Here is a 22,538-nt window from a genome sequence, read left to right on the forward strand (position 1 = left end):
GGAACAAATACAGAGACTCATAATTGGACAATGTACAGAAAGGCCTTGGGATATTCAATTCTAAATAGGATGTCTCCATCAAATCCCTCCCCTCTGAAAAAGGAGAAGACAGAAAGATTTTAAGAGCTGGTGGGGATGGAATGCACTAAAGAAACAAACCATGTTTAAGGGCAGGCTCCATGCCCAGAATTAGATGACCACCATGAAATAAATGAAACAGTGCTGTTTTGGGGAGGGTCCCAATCCCCCCACCAGAATGATTTGTCTGGATGTTTTTTGTTTGTTTGTCTATTTGTTTGTTTTTACCACACAAATCTTTTGCTAATATATTATGGTTTCCAATCTTGTTTTTATAAATTTTCCTTCTTTTCTATTTGTTTGTTCCATTCTAGTTTGTTTGTTTTAATTCTATCTCATTATTATTATTATTATTATTATTATTATTACTATTATTATTATAGATGGTTGTATTGTAATGAGAGAGAGAAGGAAAGGATGTGGATTTGGATAACTGAGGAAGTGAGGAGGACCTGGGAGGTAATGGGGAAAGAGAAACCATAATTAGAATATATTGTATAAAAAACCCACTATTTTCATTAAAAAAATAAATATAAGGAGAATTTTTTCTCGACACATGGTTGTAAATATAGAATTGTTTCAGGAGTTTATTGGTGATTCAGAGCTTAGTTACTCTCTGGTAATAGTGGATATGATTTTTCTAAGAGTTAGCACATATACAAAATCTGAATATTGTTATTAGCTCTATTTACTCAAGCACTACCTAGTCACTGATGCTTTATATTTAAATGCTTTAGACATTAGTAAATATTTGAACCAATAAATGAGAAATAATTATAGTGTAAAATACAGGAACATTAATCAAAATAATTTGTTATAAATTTTTATTAAAATCATTTACATTACAAAACAGAAATTGTAATGTGAGGAAATGACAGAATGGGATATGACCACCTAGATTTGTGGCCCTGCTTGGACATAATGGCAAGTTAAAAAACAAAATTTGTCATTCTTCACCCAGATCAAAGACTTTATGTAAGGGCTGGAGAGATGGCTCAGCGGTTAAGAGCACTGACTGCTCTTCCAGAGGTTCTGAGTTCAACTCCCGGCAACCACATGGTGGCTCACAACCATCTGTAATGGGATCTGATGCCCTCTTCTGGTGTGTCTGATGACAGCTACAGTGTACTCATATACATTAAATAAATAAATAAATCTTTTAAAAAGGACTTTATGTAAAAAATAATCAGTGAGTAGAAACAATGTCTGGGTTTTAATTGTTCAGCTTCTTAAGTGACCAGTCATACTTTTTGCCACAAGTCCTGGGGCAGGCCAATGGATCTTCCTTAGAGTACATACAGTCTGTTATCTGTAAATGGGGAAATTGAGTTGGATGACTATTAAGGTCCCTCCAAGTTCTCCAGATATAAGATACTCTTGCATAGCTGGAAGACAAACTTCCGTTTCAAACATCAGGCTGCCCATGGAACCTAAGCTCTGTGTTTTCTCGTCTAACCCCATTCCTTCCATTCTTCCATAAATAGTACCACAGACTATTTACATATGCATTCTGTAAGGCCACCTGGGAGAAAAGACAGACTGGCAGCGGGTGACTTGACTCAATGACAATACAGGATTTTATTTGAGAGAAAAACCCACAGAGGGGTTTCTGATACAAGAATCAGAATCCACTCTCTGCTTAGGAGCTAGTGTAACTGTTATGGGCTGAAACGGGAGGGGGGTCAGAGGTCGGACGTTTTCTCTTTTGGCTCAAGGTTTGCCATTGCTGGGAGTAAACAGGTGAGTTAGAGAATGACAGGTGGTGGGGAAACATCTCTTGGGGCCAACCTTACTGGGACCAGAAGGTGGAGAGGACAAGAGTGTACTAATGTAACAGGCTACTTCAGTTTTAGGAAAAGGATTACTTTGGTTTTGGAAATTGCCATTGTTTAATCATAATGGAGAATCCTTATAAAATAGCATGATCGTGGTTAATACATTTGCTGTAATATTGGATCCTCAGGAACTTCCAGCGGTGTTTGTGTGCTTTGCAACATCTGCTTGTAATCTCATTAACTGTGAAAGAGGCAGGACAGACTCCTCCCCCCTCCTGCCCTTTGCCCCATCATACAAGTGAAAGAATGAGAAAAGATTTGAATGTGTGGTCCACAGCAGGTCTTAGAATCTGAGTCTCTAGAGGGGGTTGTGGTCTGATGGAGGTGAGGAATGATGGAGGTGTGGTCTGAAGGAGGTGTGGTCTGATGGAGGTGTGGTCTGATGGGGGTGTGGTCTGATGGGGGTGTGGTCTGATGGGGTGTGGTCTGATGGGGGTGTGGTCTGATGGGGGTGTTTAGGTCATAAAGATTCCACTGCCATGAATAGATTAATCTGATGGGCAAGGGCTTGAGACTGTCAGTTTGATCACTTCCTTTTTCCTCCATTGCGTTGTTAGATAACTAAACAAGACAGTCTTCACCAGACCTGGATCCTGGTCTTCTAAGACTTCAGAAGTGTAAGCCAAATCAAATTTTAATGTTAATTACTCAGTGTATGGTAGTCTATATAGCAGGAGAAAATGTACTACGATATTGATGGAAAAAGATGAGACCGAAACAGAAATATAATGGGTGAAGAAACTGAATTACTAGTTTAAAAACAAAAATCACAAGCAAGCAAGCAAGTAAATAAACAAAAACAGTCCTACAGAAAAGCTCAGAAATGGGAGGCTTTACTGGAGAATTGTAACAAATATTCAAAGATGAATGAATAGCAATTCTATTCTACCACTACCACATCACCACCATTGAACAGAAGAGGCAGGAATAGCTACTAAGTCATTCTCTGTATTATCCTAATCTCCATAGCAGACGATGATATACAACAAAGCTGTAGACCAATATTTCTTATAAGTAGAGACTGTGGGACAGTGAAAGGCACCCTGGTTCCTGGTTGAGGAGGCTTGAATCCCAATGACCATGAAGAAACAGCGGTAGTTTTGCCTGACTCCCAGGAAACCAGACCCATCACTAGCCTGCAGACCTCCATAGTTTTGTGGCCATCAGTCACGTAAGAGCAATGCCCCAAGTCCCTCCACAGGTAGAGGATGTGGCCACAGGTCACATAGGCTCAAGACAGATCTCCTTTATAAGCCCTGGAGGCTTAGCCAATAAAACTTTCCTTCCCAGACACTCCTCCCTGCAAAAGGTATTTAATCTCAGGCCCACCCTGAGATGGTTTTACTCATCCACTTTCCGTCATGGCAATAAATGCCTTAAAACCATGGACTGTCTCTTTTCATCAGGATCCGCCATAGGGAGCCACAGAAAAGGCCTTTACCTATAAGGTGTCCATCTAATCTCCCAAGGAAAGCCTCCCTGTGTTTCCAGCAGCGACTGCAAATTCAAGTCTACTGCTGTTGAGCCAAAGACTCCCAGGGGGACGAGCTGGAGCTGGCTCCAGTTGGGTGGGGGTGGGTGTGTTCTGGACTTGTAAGGAGGCCCAGCCCATCTGGTTCTCAGGCTCTTGGGCATCCAGGCATCGCTGGAATACTGCAGAAGAGCTGAGAACAGAGTGGAGGCCTGCGGGGCTGGATCTAGCCTGGGACCAAGGGGGAAAGAAGGGGGAGCTCTGACTGGTCCAGCTGGGAGTCTTTGGCTTAGGCGTGAGCTTGGTGGCAGCTTGCTGGGAACACAGGGAGGCTTTCTTTGGGAGATCAGAGGGCCACTCTACGTGAAGGTCTTTTCTAGTTTTTGTGTATGTGTTCTTTTAGAGTTATGCTAAAATGTAGAGAAGCAAAGTCAATTCTCATAGATGCTTTTAGTCTTTGGACCCTGAATAGAGACAGTTGACAACCTAGACATGAGAGAGAATGGGTTTGAGAGAAACAGTCCTCCCCAACTCTCTGGAGAAGAGAAGGAAAATGAGCGTAAGCTTTTTCAGAGCTCTCCTAGGGACAGAAGGAGGTCGGGAGACATCTTGCCTCCTTGCTGGCTCCTGTTGGAGAACTGCTTATTCCTGGTTCTGGGTCCCTTAGGTAGGATATCTGGGTCCCCTTGATGGGACACATCATCTAGTTCTCTCCCTCTATGTCTATTTGTTCTTGGTGCACCAAGCTGTCCACGTCTGTCAGTTTATGTCTGTTTTTTGTTTCATTGCTTGAGTGCTGTTCTGTGTTTCATGTTCAAAGGAAAAAATGGTTAAAACTTTATTTGTTGGTTGTTCACCCCTTGATTTAGTTTTAACTTGTTTAAAAAAATAAATAAAAAACAGTTTCAATCGGCCTTTGGAGCCCTGCACCTATAGCTAGGAGTCTAGGTCAGCTGAAGAAGTCTCCCAGGGGCTGTCGCACAAGTGGATTTTAAAAGGGCCAGCATCTTCTCAGCTTCTGTGGAAAGGGATCTGATGGTTGTTTCTCTTAGAAAAATCTCTGACTGTGATTACTGGGTTTAGCAGATGTCAAAGTGCTCCCTTTAAAATTTACAGCTAGAAAAAGTAAGAATTGTGTTTGGTCTAAATATTAAAGATATGTGTAGCCACTTCATTTTTTGGTTCCTGATTGCTTTAAATGTATAATTATGCTCTACATGTCTTGTTTATAGATTATTGGCTTTTAAGTTATTGAGTATGGTTAAAAGTTTGTAACACTGGTAACAGAAAGTTAGCTTAAAACTGGTAATTTAGATGGAGCCATTCTAGACAACATGTGACATGAGCCAACCTAGGGAAAGAGGTCTCTAAAGATACCTCTAACTTGGGTAATATTTTGTTCTTATCCTGGAAACCAGATTTATAAAAGATAAGATATAGAGAAGTATCTCTTTGAGGTATTGGAGGCTGCACCGTCGCCTGTTAGTGTGCAGGAATTGGCAGCCAAACTTTGTAACATGGGAGTGATACATTTGTTGATTTTGGAGAAACTGGATTGTTTGTTGGAGGTTGAGTTTTGCTTTCCAAAGTTGTGGTTGTGTTCTGGTGTTGCAAGGAAAACTTGAAGATTGTGGTTAAAGATTGCCAGTGTTCCATTGGCTGCAGTTTGTAGTTCTATCACAGGCTCAGGATTCTAACTCACACGTATTTGTAATTAAGAAAAAAATCAAACAGGTGGAGATTGTTTCAGGATTTGCGAAGGCTCGATGAGGCTATGGAACTTGTGAGAACGTTACAGCCTGTTTGCTTACTCCAACTGCCATTTCAAGAAATGCATATAGAATTATTATGGATTTGGAGGATTGTTTTTATGCGGTTTCTTTACATCCTGGTGATTGTGAAAGGTTTTCATTTAGTGAGTTTGCTTATAATTTTGGAGAGCCCATGAAGTGATATCATTGGAAAGTTTTGCAAAGGAATGGCTAATAGCCCTACATTATGTAAATTTGTCACTGTTTCAATACAAAAAGTTAGGACTTTGAATCCTTCAGTGTATATTGTTCACTGGATGGTATTTTATTAGCTGATCCCTCTGAAGGAGTTTTACTAAAAGCTTTTGCTCTTATACAACGAGCTTTAAAATTTTGGGGAGTGGTTGTTGCTCCAGAAAAGACCCTTTACAATGTTTGATACATCAGGTATATCTTAAACAAATTGTGGCACAGAAAATTCAAGATACTTTACTTTATATTATTTTCAAAAGCTGTTAGGAGATGCTAACGGACTTAAGACCTCACCTTAAGTTTACCACAGGAGAACTTAAGTCTCTGTTTGATATTCCTTAGAGAGATACAAATCCTAATTCCCCTAGAAAATTAACTGATGAGGGAGGAATAGCTTTACAGAAAGTAGAGAAAGCTATGTGTCAACAATGATATATGAATTATATAGACTATGATCAATTGTTGGTTATTTGTATCCACAGCAGTCCTTTGGCAAAAGGGACCATTAATGTAAACTCATCTTTCTTCATCTCCAAAGAAAATTTTAATGCCCTATTATGAAGCTGCTATTGTGTTATACAGGATTGTAGGATAGAGTCATGGGAGTATTTTGAAAAAGAACTTGATGAAACATACCTTATTCCAAACAGCAATTGAATTGGTCATTAGAGAATACTGATATATGGCCTATTGCATGTGCAAACTTTTCAGACAAAATTGATAATTTTCCTCTATGCATGCTTTTGTATTTTCTGTAAATTTATGCATGTAGCCCATAGAAAATCTGCTTACTTATAGATGACTCATCTAATGAGAAGGCAGCATATGTAATTAGATCATTTATTTAGTTTATTCTTTTGAGTTTCCCCTTGCTTCAGCACAGATTATTGGATTCTGTGCTGTAGCCGCTGTTTTTAAAATGTTAAAATCAAGCTTTCAATTTGTATACTGGTAGACAATGTGTAGTTTATGGTTTGCAATTTATTAAAATTTTTCTTTTTTTTTAGATACTGCTAACCCTCAAATTTTATAATTATTTTTGATAATACAACTGATTTAAGAGAAGGTACTGTTCCCCAGCTCCGAAAAGAAAAGAAAAGAAAAGAAAAGAGAGAGAGAGAGAGAGAGAGAGAGAGAGAGAGAGAGAGAGAGAGAAGGTACTGTTCCTTTATAGGCCTTTAAGAGCTCAGACTGGATTGCCTGGACCCCTTAGTGAGGGCAATGCCACATCAGATTTATTTAGAACACAACATTAATCAGTAAAAACAGAATGAAATGCCTCGGGAAAAGGCAGCCTCTTTCCTGCGTCTTTGACCAGCTAAGCTCTGCAACACGAAGTCATTTTTCTTGTGGTTCTAGGGCGGCTCTTGCATAGCACAGCAGGACAGAGCATCCTTCACTTGGAAACTGACGCGCAGCTGTTCCCTGGGAGCAGCTGGGGCTTTTACCTTTTGCTGTGTCAGCTTGGGGCCTCCTCAGATGGTAAATTCCCCGAGGCAGCAGGCAGCCAGGAGAGCTTGGGAGAAAAACTGAATGAAACTGACCTAGCGGAAATATTCTTCCAAAGAATATTCTTTCAAATTTTTATCCACGTTTTAAAATTTAATTTAATGATATTTAATTGTTATTTAACCAGTGGCTTGTTATCTCATGACGCGATGCGGTCTTCATCCTTCAGCTTCCCTTCTGTTTCCAAAACGAATTCTGAAAGTCTGTGGAAGCCTAATCTGTCAGCACTCACTAATCCCCAGGATCAGCTCTCCGCAAAGAAGAGACCTTGAGTGATCTTCAGAGAGATTAGGTAGGAGGGGGTTTAAGCATTCTGTGAATGCAGTGAGTGCCCAGAGCAGGATGGAGGCCGGGGAAGGTGGCCTCACGTCCTGGAACTCCATCTCTGGTCTGTGCAGGCAATGTGAGGAGTCAGACCCCAGATACTCCCCATACACGGTGGTGCGGATAGCAGAGGCCGAAATGCGGGCCTATCATCGATTCTTGGGGAGCTGCACCAGCCTGGAGTACAGGGCAAATGAAGGTAATGGTGCGTTTGCATTTTTTTCATTTATTCTCATTGCTACTAGAATAATAGCTTAACTAAGTGTTGTGTTATTTATATATATATAAGGAAGCCAGGGATATGTGGAGGTGCAGTATGGTATGGGGGAAGGGGGTGCCTCTGCGCGGCCCATGCTGAGGCATCCCTTTCCCCTGAAGTACCAGCCACAAGTATAGAATAGAGTTTATTTAGGGAATGGGAGGGGAGTTGAGGGGGTAGTAGCAGAGAGGGAAGAGAAGAAGGGGGTAAGAAGAGCAAGAGCAAGAGAGAAAGGAGGGGGCTAGCAGACCCCCTTTTAGCGAGTCAGGTACTGTGGAGTGGAGCCTAGACAAAATGCCAACACTAAGAAATTTTAGAATTAAATTAAAAGAATTATTTTACAACTATGTTAAGGAGTTTTAAAAAGAGTTTTAAAGAAGCACCAGTTTAACTATTATAACCCTGGAAATAGTCACTTATTTAGATAGTTTCACAATAAAAATAGATTATCAGCTGAAAGAACCAGGTTATAAGATAGAATATTGCAGCCGTAAAGGTTTACTTTCAAAGCATAGACGTGTGTGCCTATCTACATGCATATTGAATATCACCTATCAGAGTGATAACTGGTTCATCATGGTAAAAGAATAGTATTTTAAAATTTTTGTTCAGGTATACTTTCTATTTAAAAAGGAACTGGAATGTATTACTCTTATATAATGAAAATAAGAGTGCACGTGATGATCTTGATGGGCCGAAGGAAAGCTTTGGGTCTGGAAAGATTCTTGTTAGACATGTGACCTAGTAACACACTGATGGGGTGAGTAGGAAGGGCTCCAAGGGGAGACCTCTCTGTGTCTCTCTCACGGACTTGGAAGCTAGCAAGGCAGATACTCTTAACTGAAGCTCTGGCTTGTTTTCCGGGGTTCTGCTCTGTGAAGGGCCTCCCTGCTGGGCCCCTGCTGCTCCTGTGATGGGCCTCCCTCTTGAGTCTGAGTCCCTTGGAGGGCCTTCCTATTGGGGGGCCTTTTTCCCCTCTATGCTCTGAAAATGTTTACGTTACATTTATTTCTCTTTGGTCATGGAAAGAAAAGGATTAAGCCCAGTGCTTCTGTTGCTCCAGTTTCTTCACTGACACTTGAAGTCTGTTTCTTTGAATGGAGTACGTTATTAAAAGGAGAAATGTACTTCTCTGGTAAACCCCAGTGTTGCTTTCTGACGGAAGTCAGTCCTGCAGGTGCTGCATAAGCCTCTGTACTTGTGTAAGGCCGTGGGTTACATTTTCAGACGCAAGTGTCACGATGTATTTGCTACACAATCACCCTTTGCTTTCATACACATGTGCTCAACTATACACCACACAAAATCTTTATAGGTCTGGAATTCAATCTTTGCCCTAAGTTTACTAAAATTCAATTGTACTAAGAACTGTAGAGTTTGTTTGAGAGAAACGTCTTAGGGTGTTAGGCAGAGCTAAGACTGATAAATTCCTCAGGCTGTTAACCCTAAAAAGGTCACAGAAGAAATGTTAGGCCCAAAGCTTACATTGCCTGAGGCTTCAGTTCCCAGAAATCTTTGTGTACAGCTAGAAAATGATTTTTATTGAATAATATGCGGAACAGTCTAGTAAACAGCCCCAAACAGCTTCTCTGCTGAGCTCAATTCCATACAGAACGAGAAAGAGCAGAGACCTGTGTAGAGACTAGGAACCAGTGTGTGCTTTATTCCAAGCGGAATCAACAGCATTAACTTTTATTTTAATGTTAGAAATACAGAATATTTGCCAGTAAATTGGATTCCCAGTAAACTGGAATCTGCATTTTATTTTATATTTTCATTCATTTATTTACTTATTCACTTTACATGTCATTCGTAGCCCCCTCCCTCCTCTCCTCCCAGCCCCACCTCTCCCCCCTCCCATTCTCCACTTCCCTTCTCCGAGGAGAAGGGGAGCACCCCCCACCCCCAACACACCATGGCACACGAAGTCTCATCAGGACTAAGCGCATCCTCTCCCACTGAAGCCAGGCAACACAGCCCAGCGGAGACTCTGTTGTATTTTATTTTTTCATTCAAGAAACTTTATACAATGTATTTTGATCATGTTTCCCCTTCCTAACTATCCCCGTATCCTCTCTACCTCTCTACCCTATCCTCCCAACCTCATGTATTCTCCCACTGAAGAACAAACAACAAAAATCAAAAATCAAAACAAAACCCAATAAGACAAAAAAAAATCCCCAACAAAATTAAATGAAACAAAAATCTAACAACAACAACAACAACAACAACAACAACAACAAGTACTACTACTAGTACTATTACTATAAACACTCACGAAGCTTGCTATGAAATAAAATATGAGTGGTGGTGGTGATGGTTGACCCCATGCCAAGGTGTCCCCTGAGAAATCACACTTTGCAACAGACCTGGTATAAAGGAGGTTTACTTGGGAGAAGTGAGGGAGTGAGGACCTGGAGAAGGGGTAGAGGCAGACAGAAGGCAGCAAAGCCGCTAGGGCAGAGAAATGGGGCCAGAGGGGCAGAAGACAGAAAGGAGGAGAGAATGAAAGTGTGTGGCATGGGGGAGGTTGGGAGGGAGGGATGGAGGGGAGTTGGGAGGGAGGGAGGGAGACACCAGCCAGGAACCTGTGGGAACACAGAGTACATGAACTGGGGCGGTGATCAGTCTTTAATATTCTGCCTATACCTGTTCAGGAGGGTGATGACATAAACAGTTGCTAGGTCCTTGGGAGGAGCCTAGTGGAATCGCCTGCAAGCTAACAAAACTGATTTTGTGTTGGCCAATTACTCCTAGGCATGTGGACTGCTCTAGGGTGTGGCTGATACCCAGTGGCACTTTACTGGAGAAAACTGATTTTCCCTCTTCCAGAAGTCATCTGTTGCAAACTTGGTTCGGAGTGGAACCTGGTGTCCACTTCCCCATTCAGTGCTGGGGTCCCATCTGGCTTGGACTCATTAGACCTCTTGGACTGGGAGTCACTGTTTCCTTGGACTCATCCACTGCCTCTGCCTTTTATAATCTTTCCGTCTCTTCTTCTGCACAGATCTCTGTGGGGGAGGGGTTTGATAGAGACGTCACATTTAGGACTAAGTGCTCCAATGTCTCGCTCTCAGCACACTGTGCAGGTGTAGGTCTCTGTTAATTCCTATCTTTTGCAAGAAGAAGATTCTCTGATGGGGGCTGAGCAAAACACTGATCTATGAGTATAACAATGTGTCATTAAAAATAATTTTATTGTTATGTTTTTTAAGAGATTAATAAAAGTGGAAATTCCCTTAGGCCCATGATTTATCTAATCCCCGGTTCTTTGCCACTTTAGCAGTGTCAGGTGTGGGCTCCATCTTATGAAAGACTCCCAGAGCGGGGAGACCCTCACTCAAGTCTTGGGATGACGTGGCCCCCCAAAGAACTCACGAGAGACCGATCTTGATGCAATCAACAAGAGGTTTATTGATAAGGAAGACAGAAACCAGAGCACTGGGGTCGAGACTCGTATCCCACGCAGGGTAGAGGAGTTCGACCTGGAATGGCTGGGAGAAGGGGTATTTAAAGGAAAAACCATACCAAATCACAAGAAAGAACCTCCCGTTTCTCATGATTGTTTAGTCCTGCTATTATCTGAACCAGCTGGTGCCATTTAGCTAGTTCCTGGAACAAAGTGGCTGAACCAGCTGGTGCAATTACTCTTTCTGTGGTCAGCTAGTTCCTAGAACAGTCAGTTCCAGGGGCTGACTATTTTCCTTTCTTTTGGCTTCAACTTTTGTCTAGGGGGTGATTTTAAACTTTTACCTTTCACTCACACCTTAAATTCAAACAAAAAGTGGCTGACTCCTCCCCTAACATTTGTGCCACAATTGCACTGTAGGCAGGTCGTTGTAGATTTCAGGGTTTGTAGCTGGGCGATATTCACGACTACTTTCTCCTCCTATAGCATGCAGGGTATCTTCCAGAGCAATGAAATGCTAGTCAGTAGGGGTGAAGTTTCTAGTTGAGAACCAGATTGACTTTGTGTCCAATGACATCAGTCAATGTTATCTTCAGCAATAGGATTGTGCCATCGGGGTGTGGAGGTCAACCAATAACCATGACTATAGCTTGTAAGGCTCTCCACAGGACTCCTTAGTGCTAGATAGACCCATTCCTAGCACTGTAAGTTTTACCTGGTGGCATGATATCTAGTTAGGCATACATGCCAAGGAGTCTCCATCTTACTGCAGAGATACTTTCTCATTTGTCCAGGTACTGAGAGCTGGGCGCAAGCCTGTGGGTTTAAGAAAAAACACATACTCGGGTCACTTGTGTCACGAGAATGCAAAATCTTTTGCTTTATTCACCGAATATATACTCCAAGTACACCAGGTGGAAAATTCAGGAAGCACAGTGGGAAAACCGGCTTAAGCTCTCAGGAACAAAAGACAGGAACCAATTATTGCCCAGGTGTAACACCCAGGCCTTCCTTTGTTAGGAACAAAAGGCTTCTACATGCATCAGCAGGGCTTCAGCAGGGGGCAAACACTGTAAGGGACCCAGGAAGGTCCGACACTCATTCATGTTCATTGCTGCTCTATTCATGACAGGAAATGGAATTATCCTAGATGGTTCACATACACTGATTGAAGCCAATACAGAAACTAGGCAGGAACTTAGAAGATGATGCAGAAGCCATGGAGGGGTGCTGCTTACTGGCCTGCTCCTCATTCTTTGCTCATCCTGCTTTCTATTTGAACCCAGGACCACCAGCCCAGGGGTGGGCCTCCCTCATCAATCAGTAATTAAGAAAATGTTCTAAAGACTTGTCTGCTTATAGCCCAGTCTTATAGGAGCATTTCTTTCCAATCGAGGTTCCCTCTTCTTAGATGACTAGCTTGTGTCAAGTTGAGATAAAACTTGCTAGAACAGTGACGTTGGAAGGGATAAGGGGAGAGAGGAAAAATTCCAAAGGAAGGGGAAATAGAATGTAGTGTTATGGAGAAACAAATGGGAAACTAGAATGGGAGGATTAATTAGGGTGGGGGATGGGAGAGCAGGGTAAAGGATGAAATGTGGGGAGGGACCGATAACGCTAAAGGCCTTTTGAAAAACTACATGAAAACCTATACTGTAGAAACTTCATGAAATATATACACATATGAAAGAATTTTAAACGGAGTTACCTATAGTCTGCATTTTAATGTTCAGGTCTTGAAGAAATGGCTCAGGTTTAATTAAGACTACATACTGATCTGGCAGAGGATGGAACCTGTGTTTCAGCACTCACATCCACCGGGTTACAACCAGTTACATTCATGCCCATCCCCAAGACCTCTGACTCTGTGGAGACCTGCACTTACACACACACACACACACACACACACACACACACACACACACACACACACTTGCTCTCTTTAAAGGTAAATCTTTAAAAAAAATTTTAAAAAAAGTCTAGTGTTTGAGAAGCCTTTGGAGAGAGTTTAAAATGCAGAAAGAGCACCCTGAATGCTAGCACTAAAACAGGATTTTTTTTTTTACTTTGGAGAGATTGGATGTTTTACATATTTTCTTAATATTTTCTAGGTCTTTGATGGGTTTTCATTTGAAATTAACACAGGTGATGGCTCCCACACCCAGTATCAGAATTATCAAAGGTTACAGAAATGGTCAGAATGCCCTTTCCAGTTTCAGTTGTAAGGGAGTTCAGGAAAGTGTGTTAGTCAGCTCCGTGACAAACAATGTGACAGAGAGGAGGAGCACAACTTTTTGGGATGTCGGCTGATGAGGAAGGTCAGTTGGATGCTTTCTCTGCTTCTCTGAACTAGCAGGCTTTTGCTCCAGCATTTGGCTCCCAAGTCTTTATTGGTAAAATTGAACATTTGAGATTTTGTTAAAAACAAAAAATTTGCACTCTACGAGAAGCATTTAATAACTTGATTAATTGGTCTTTTCTCTTACCTAAGCACTTCCAATAAACAGCACCTCCCTGCTCTCCAAAGCTGGGCATATTCCTGATGTCTGCTGTGCTGCAGTCTGCAAACCATCATAGAATTTCGACAGCTGCCTGGTCTTTCCCTGCCATCAACTAAGAGAGCCACATGGGGTCTCCTCCTGGTCCTGGTGGGCATAAAGAGAATAAATGTTCAGGGCTCGAATGTGCTCTGCCAGGGCTGAGCTCTGGGGCCACGTGGGGCCACGTGCTGAGGTTCCTGTGGAGTGCTCATGCTCCAAAGCCATCGGGAACTTCATGTGAGGGTGGGAGTGTTTCATTTCTAATGTGTATCATGCCATGATTGGGTCAATATTTGTCTAGATTTAGCAATTATACACTTAATATTTGTGCAGTCTGCTTGTATTCAACAAAATTCTGTTAATATAAAAATAAAAGATAAAGAGCACACATTATGTAAACTAAGGGAGTTTCATGTTTTCATTCTCCCTGCCCCCCTCCCTGCACCGTCTTTGTGTGTGTGTGTGTGTGTGTGTGTGTGTGTGTGTGTAAAATATACACAGCTCATCCATATGGGCACGTGTAGAGAGTAAAGGTTGATACCCAAATGTCTTTATTAATTATAATTTCACTTTAAATTATTTTAAATTATTTATTTATTTATTTATTTATTTATTTATTTATTTATTTATTTTTACACTCCAGATTTTATTCCCCTCCTGGTCTACCATCTGGACAGTTCCACATACCATTTCTCCTTCCTGCTCCCCTACCCCCAGTGTCTCCACAAAGATGTGCCAACCAATCCACCCCACCAGACCTCTGAATTTATTGGGGATTCTAGTCTTTTGTGGTTAGGTGCATTTTCTCTGACTGAACCCAGACCTGGCAGTCCTCTGCTGTATTTGTGTTAGGGGCCTCATCTCAGCTAGTGTATGCTGCTTGGTTGATGATCCAGTGTCTGAGAGATCTCGGGGGTCCAGGTTAATTGAGACTGTTGGTCCTCTTACAGAGTTGCCCAACTCCTCAGCTTCCTCCAGTTTTCCCCTAATTGAACCACAGAGGTCAGCAGCTTCTGTTCATTGGTTGGGTGCACATATCTGCATCTGACTCTTTTTGCTGCTTGTTGGCTTTTAAAGGGCAGCCAGGATAGGTCCCTTTTTGTGAACACCCCATAGCCTCAGTAATGGTGTCGGGTTTTGCGGCCTCCCCTTGAGCTGGATCTCCCTTTGGGCCTGTCACTGGACTTTCTTTTCCTCAGGGTCTTTTCCCTTTCCATCCCTGCATTTATTTCAGACAGGAAGAAATATGGGTCAGTGTTGTTGTAAAAATATAAAAAATAAAAATGTATTGTTGTCTTTAGCTCACTAGGTCCAACACTGCGGTTGGCAGAAACATAATCCAAATCCTCAGTAGCTCAGTGTCTCTTGTTGCCACACACTTTGCTACACTCAAATTGTCACATAAAAGAACACACAACACAATTATCTTTGACCCAATTGGTAAGATATAATTGCCCACCTAAACACACAATGCCCAGTACCATCCATCCCTTAAGAATGTTTGTAACAACCTGAAAAGGTGCAGCATGGAATCTTAACATCACCCGCCATATTGTCTTGCCACAGCTTCTCTCTCTCCCTCTTTTCTTTTCCTTTCTGTTCCAGTCTCCTCCTCGTCCTTCAAACTTCTCTCCCGTCCATCCTTCCTTCTCCTCCAGTGACAGGCCTCCTTCTATCCTGTACCTGCCCCTCACCTGTATTTTACAAATTCAATGGGGAGAAGTTTCTGGTGAAGTCACCTGATTCCTGAGTACCTGACTAGGCAGCTGTCCTTAGGGCAGTGGAATTAGCATCAAAATACATATAACTCCATGGAAAATCACAACATTTCCCCCTTTTTGTCCAGTTAAAAAGCCTTTTCACTTACATATAAATTGAGTACAATTATTACCATTCTATAATTTATAAACAATATGATATACTCAACACCCAGTTCATCACTATATTAGTTAAACAGAACATTTAATTATCCATTCCAGCTCAAGAAAGGATTAAAATCTATATTATATCTTGGCTAGCTTATATACTATCTGATAAATAGGTATATTCAGAGTTAAACAGCCTGATAGGCTATGAAACTATAATCAGTCTTTAACCCCATCAGAAATCTGAGAATGCCCAAATATCTATACATACAGGAAGCCTAACATGGCTTCTAGAACTGAGAGGTTGTAGAGACAAATCTCCACTAGCACAGTCCCCTGTTAGCAATATGTGAGCCAAGTCTTTAGCCTTCTGGCCCAAAATCAACTGACAGACTCTTGAAATGTAGATTTTGAAGGGCTGATCACCCTGTCTTGGCAGAGTTTATCAGTCATTTTATATACTTTGTCCTTTTCTGGACAGTATTAGTCTGTAGATGAAACAGGCAGTTTTGTCCAGTGACTGTCTAGCCGCAAAGTACTGCCTCACCTGGAGGTAGATGTGTTCAAATTCTTCATTAAATCCACCAAAAGGGAACTGTTAGGAGCAGATATGTCTCAATAAAAGATAAATAACTTTAAATCTCAAATTTTGTGGATTTCTGATGTTTTTGAAAACCATCTATCTATGTAAGACAATCTGGTTTTTATATCTTAATAATATCTTGAAAGTACTCTCACAAAGTCAGCAATATGTTTGCTATTTGGTCCTTAACTCACATGTGTAATCAACTCAGAAATTTGTAATGACATCAGTAGAAGGACTGGCTCTAAACCTTGTACTTTTAAACTTTTAACAAATAAATTCTATATCAAAGCAATGATATATTCTATATCAAAGCTTAGTTAACAAATGAGATTATGACTGTATAACTCAATCTAGCTAATTCTTCCCTGTTCAATTACAACCGATTTTAAATTCCTCATAAAAACAACTGTTAGAATAACCACTTTCAGCCCCCCAAAGTCCAGGGAATTGGGGCGACGACTCCTCTATAACTTCTTCAAGCTGTACATGGGCGTTGAGATACCCTTGGGGGTAGGGGGTAGGAAGAATGAAGCAAATGCTGTAGCTGATGTGTCCTGACTGGACACAGCTGAAAGTCCTTGAGACCAGGAATCCAAGTAGGCACACTCTGTAAAATACAGCTCTCAAGACAAAAGTTTAGAATCGAGATGTCTTTTTGTTTGATTCTCCTGATTAATTTTTTTAGGCGGCCTACCTCTATCAAATCTGATCAGTATGACTCTGTGAGGTTTCTAGAGCCTAATCATACTTTTTAAAAACTCAAAGACAAAATCTTTCTCCCACAATACTGTGCTCCTTAGTCTGTAAACAGAAAAGCTTATATCTTGCACTCTCTCCCAGAGTAATAATATAACCATAAAACTCAAAGTCACACCCATTATGAAGATTAAACAATTTTTAAAAAAGGAAGTAAGCTAAACGATGAGCCGGATAGACCTTTGTACTCTGTGATATCAGGAAATTAACCCAAAATTCCTATGGAGCCCACGTTAAGAGAATCTGAGCTTCCTGTTGTGGTAGATATAAAAAATAACCACAAACACTCACTAGCCGGCATCAATGAGCCATATGGCCTTTAGTGAGGTAATTCATAAAACAAACCAAATACCTTCTATCAATTCCAATATCAATAAGCAACATATTAAACCAGGATTTTAGTCCAAAATATATCCATCTGTTAAGCTCTCTACCCGGAGCCACAGATTTTAATTTAACCTTGATAACTTCTATAATATATGTCTGCATTCACTCTCCCTGGTGTTACAGACATTCTAAACAACTTTCTTTAAAAAGCAGCTTTTAATCTCTAACTCTCTGAGCTGCCATTACTTATCACACAGCAGGGGACCTAGAGCCTGCCAGCCCAGGCTGCTTCCCTGTTTCTTTGTTAAATTCCCGCACTTGAGATATCACATGACTTAACATGGCGCTGGCAAACTCTGGAACTCCAGGACAAACCACCACAGGTCAGAGTTTTGACTGTCGGATAGCAGTCCCCTTCCTCACCTGATGGATGCCCTGTCTTTCTGCTGGAGGTGGGCTCAATAAGTTCTCTCTCCCCACTGCAGGGCACTTCGCGTAGGGTCCCCCGCTCTGAGTCCTGAGAGTCTCTCACTCCCAGGTTTCTGGTACATTCTAGAGGGTCCTCCCAACCTGCTTCCATCTGCGGTTACCTGTTTCCGTTCTATCTGCTGGCCCTCAGGGCTTCTGTCCTTTCCCTCCAACCAATACCAGATCGTGTTCCCCTCACCCCGACCCCATCCATCATTCCATTATTCTATCGTGGGACATCTGGGTCGTTTCCAGCTTCTGGCTATCACAAATAAGACTGCTATGAATATAGCGGAACATGTGTCCCCGCGGCATGGTGGAGCATCTTTTGGGTATATTCCCAAGAGTGGTATTTATGGGTTTTTAGGTAGGTCTATTTCCAATTTTCTGAGGAACCTCCAGATTGATTTCCAGAGTGGTTGTACCAGTTTGTAATTCTACCAGCAGTGGAAAAGTGTTCCTCTTTCCTCACTAACCTGTGTCACCTGAGATTTTGATCTTAACTATTCTGACTGGTGTAAGGTAGAGTCTCTGGGTCACTTTGATTTGCATTTCTCTCATCACTAAGGACATTGAACAGTTCTTTAGGTGCCTCTCAGCCATTCAAGAGTCCTCTGTTGGGAATTCTCAGTTTAGTTCTATACCCCATTTTTTTTATTGGGTTTTTTGTTTAGTTTTGTTTTGTTTTGTTTTGGGTTTTGTTTGTTTTTTGTTTTTTGTTTTTGTTTTTGTTTTGTTTTGTTTTTTTGGTGGTTAGCTTCGTGAGTTCTTTATATAGTTTAGATATTAGCCCTCTATTGGATGTGGAGTTAGTGAAGATTTTTTTCCCAATGTATAGGTTGACAATTTGTCTTATTGACAGTGTCCTTTACCTTACAGAAGCTTTACAGTTTCCTGAGGTCCCATTTATCAATTCTTGATCTTAGAGCATTGGAGTTTTGTTTAGGAAATTTTATCCTGTGCCAATAATGAGTTCAAGGCTTTTTCCCACTTTCTCTTCTATTAGATTCAGTGTGTTTTATATTAAGATCCTTGGTCCACTTGGACTTGAGCTTTGTGCATAGTGACAACTACGGGTCTATTTTCATTTTTCTACCTACAGACAGCCAGTTAGACCAGCACCATTTATTGAAGATGCCCCCCCCCCCCACTATATATTTTTGGCTTCTTTGTCAAAGATCAAGTGTGTATAAGTGTGTGGTTTTATTTCGGGGTCTTCAATTCTATTCCACTGATCAACCTGTCTGTCTATGTACCAACATCATGCAGTTTTTTGTTTTTTGTTTTTTGTTTTTTGTTTTTTGTTTTTTATCACTATTGCTCTGTAGTAGAGCTTGAGGTCAGGGATGGTGATTCACCCAGCCATTCTTTTATTGTTAAGACCTGTTTTCACTATTCTGGGCTTTTTGCCTTTCCAGATGAATTTGAGATTTTCTCTTTCCATGACTTTGAAGAATTGTATTGGAATTTTGATGGGAATTGAATTAGATCTGTAGATTGCCTTTGTTATGATGACCATTTTTACTATGTTAATCCTGCCAATTCATGAGCATTGGAGATCTCTCCATTTTCTGAGCTCTTCTTCAATTTCCTTCTTGAGAAACTTGAAGTTCTTATCATAAAGATCTTTCACTTATCTGGTTAGAGTTACCCCAAGATATTTTATATAATCTGTGGCTATTGTGAAAGGAGTTGTTTCCTTAATTTCTTTCTTAGCCTGCTTATCATTTGTATAAAGGAAGGCTACTGATTTATTTGAGTTAATTTGTATTCAGCCACTTTGCTGAAGCTGTTTATCAGCTAAAAAAGTTCTCTGGTAGAATTTTTGAGTTCCCTTAGGTATACTATCATGTCATCTGCAAATAGTGATACTTGTATTTCTTCTTTACCAATTTGTATCTCTTTGATATCTTTTTTGTTGTCTTACTGTTCTAGTTAGCACTTTGAGTACTATATTGAATAGATATGGAGAGATAGGCATCCTTGTCTTGTCCTGGATTTTAGTGGGATTGCTTCAAACATCTCTCCATTTAATTTGGTATTGGCTGTTGGTTTGCAGCAAATTCCTTTTTATTATGTTTAGGTATGGGCCTTGAATTCCTGATCACTCCAATACTTTTAACATGAAGGAGTGTTGTATTTTATCAAATGCTTTTTCTGCATCTAAGGAGATGATCATATGATTTTCTTCTTCGAGTTTATTTATATGGTGGATCACGTTAATGGATTTTCATGTATTGAACCAACCTTGCATCCCTGGGACGAAGCCTACTTGATCATGGTGAATGATGGTTTTGATGTTTTCTTGGATTCAGTTTGCAAGAATTTTATTGAGTATTTTTGCACTGATATTCATAAGCGAGATTGGTCTGAAGTTCTCTTTTTTTGGTAGGGTCCTTGGGTGGTTTAGGTATCAGAGTAATTGTGGCTTCATGGAATGTATTAGGTAGTGTTTCTTCTATTTCTATTTTATGGAATAATTTGAGGAATATTTGTATCAGGTCTCTTGAAGGTCTGGTTTGAACTGTATCCATTTGGCCCTGGGCTTTTTTTGGTTGGGAGGTTTTTAATGACTTCTATTTTCTTGTGGGATATGGGCCTGTTTAGAAAGTTTACTTGTTCTTGATTTAACTTTGGTATGTGGTATCTGTCTATAAAATATTCCATTTCATCTAGATTTTCCATTTAGTTGAGTATAGGCTTTTGTAGTAGGATCTGATGATTTTTTGAATTTCCTCTGTTTCTGTTGTTATGTCTCTCTCCCTTTTCATTTCTGATTTTGTTAACTTGGATACTGCCTCTGGGCCCTTTAGTTAGTTTGGCTAGGGGTTTATCTATCTTGTTGATTCTCTCAAAGAACCAGCTTTTGGTTTTCCTGATTCTTTTTATTACTCTCTTTGTTTCTGTTTGGTTGATTTTAGTCCTGAGTTTGACTATTTCCTGCTCTCTACTTCTCTTGGGTGAGTTTGCTTCTTTTTGTTTTAGATCGCTCAGGTGTGCTGTCAAGTTGCGAGTGTAAGATCTGTCCAGTTTCTTTACCAGTGCACTTAGTGCTATATTTTCCTCTTAGCATTACTTTCATTTTGACCCATAAGTTTGGGTATGATGTGCCAACATTTTCATTAAGTTTTAAAAAGTCTTTAAATTATTTCTTTATTTCATCCCTGACCAAATTATCATTGAGTAGAGAGTTGTTCAGTTTCCACATGTATGTGGATTTTCTGTTGCTTCTACTGTTATTGAAGACCAGCTTTAGGCCATGGTGGTCTAATAGGATGCATGGGATTATTTCAATCTTCTTGTATTAGTTGAGGCTTGTTTTGTGACCAATTGTATGGTCAATTTTGGAGAAGGTACTATGAGGTGCTACGAAGAAGGTGTGTTATTTTGTTTTAAGATGAAATGTTCTGTAGATATCTATTAAATCCACTTGGTTCATAACCTCTGTTAGTTTCTCTATGTCTCTGTTTAATTTCTGTTTCAATGACCTGTCCATTGGAAAGAGTGGGGCGTTGAAGTCTCCCACTATTATTGTGTGGGGTTCAATGTGTGTTTTGAGATTTAGTAAAAAAATTTAGGATTTAGAACAGCAACTACAAAGGCAAGCTTCACTAGCAGAATACAAGAGATGGAAGAGAGAAACTTAGGCATTGAAGACATGAGAGAAGAAATTAATACATTGGTTAGACAAAATGTTAAATCTAAAAAGCTCCTGACAAAAAATATCCAGAAAATCTGGGCCACTATGAAAAGGCCAAAGCCAACCAAAAATAATAGAAATAGAGGAAGGCCAAGAATCTCAGCTTATGGGCTCAAAAATATTTTCAACAAAAATCATAGAAGAAAAATTTCCTAACCTAAAGAAGGAGATGCTTATAAATGTACATGAAGCATATAGACCATCAAATAGATTAGACCAGAAAAGAAAGTTCCTTTATCACATAATGACCAAAGTATTAAACATACAGAACAAGAAAGAATATTAAAAGCTGCATGGAAAAAACACAAATAATATATCAAGGAAGACCTATTCAGACAGGCCATTGAGCTAAATCTAAACAGAAATATTGGAGCTAACAGACATTATAAGCCAGATGGACCTACTAGATATTTACAGACTATTTCACCCAAACACAAAAGAATATATCTTCTTCTCAGCAGCTCATGGAACTTTCTCCAAAATTGACCACATACTTGAACATAAAGCAAGTCTCCACAGATAAAAGTAAACAACTCGGGCTGGAGATCTGACTCAGTGGTTAAAAGCACTGACTGCTCTTCCAGAGGTCCTGAGTTCAAATCCCAGCAACCACATGGTGGCTCACAACCATCTGTAATGAGATCTGATGCCCTCTTCTCATGTGTATGAAGACAGCTACAGTGTACTTACATATAATAAATAAATCTTATCAGGCCACCACAGATTAAACAGAAACAACAGAAACAACAGCAAACTTACAACATCAAGAAAACTGAACAATTCTATTGAATGAAAAATGAGTCAAAACAGAAATAAAGAAAAAAAGAGACTTTTAAGAATTCAATGAAAATTATTACACAGCATACACAAACTTATGGGACACAATGAAAGTGATACTAAGGAGAAAGTTCATAGCCATTAAGCGTCTACATAAAAAAAAATGGAAAAAAAAAAACCCCTCATAGTAGCAACTTAACAGCACACCTGAAAGCTCTAGAAAAGAAACAGTCACACCCAAGAGGAAGAAATAGCAAGAAATAAACCGTGGGCTGACATCAGTAGACTAGAGACAATGAACAACAAAAAGCAACAATGAAATGAAGGGTTGGTTCTTTGAAATAAAACAAGATAGATAAGTCCTTATTCAACTAGCTAGAAGACATAGAGGGAATATCTAAATTAACAAATTCAGAAATTAAAAGGAAAAATAGCTACAGACACTAAAGAAATACAGAGAATCTTGAAGACATACTTTAAAAATCTGTACTCTACCAAATTGGACTGAGTGGCATTCAGTTGAGTTGGTTGTCATGGAAATCACATAGAAATCTACAAGCAACCCAGGCTGTTGTTTTGACAAAGGGTTGCTCTCTGCACACTGAGAGTGAAGCCCCATTGCTAAAAACAA

The 22,538-nt window shown here is 40.2% G+C and overlaps 1 long non-coding RNA gene and 1 other non-coding gene across 4 annotated transcripts in view; both read left to right on the forward strand.

The window, feature by feature from the left end:
- The window catches only part of LOC120095700 (uncharacterized), a 33,150-nt gene extending 19,319 nt beyond the window's left edge, over positions 1 to 13,831 (forward strand). Inside the window, exons 1-4 of one of the 3 annotated variants that reach the window (XR_005491491.1) lie at positions 2,400 to 2,530; positions 7,066 to 7,188; positions 7,295 to 7,419; positions 13,380 to 13,831. This is a non-coding gene — a long non-coding RNA (uncharacterized LOC120095700). Of the gene's footprint in view, positions 1 to 2,399; positions 2,531 to 6,072; positions 7,189 to 7,294; positions 7,426 to 13,379 lie in introns of those variants that run through there. The other 2 variants (XR_005491490.2, XR_005491492.2) reach the window with 2 other exon arrangements.
- Mir6323 (microRNA 6323) lies at positions 7,209 to 7,313 on the forward strand. Its single transcript, NR_106695.1, has one exon. It is a non-coding gene; the product is annotated as a microRNA 6323 (primary transcript).
- Positions 13,832 to 22,538: the final 8,707 nt, after the last annotated feature.

The sequence above is a fragment of the Rattus norvegicus genome, chromosome 11 (assembly GCF_036323735.1).
Source record: "Rattus norvegicus strain BN/NHsdMcwi chromosome 11, GRCr8, whole genome shotgun sequence".
Taxonomy (NCBI): Eukaryota; Metazoa; Chordata; class Mammalia; order Rodentia; family Muridae; genus Rattus; species Rattus norvegicus.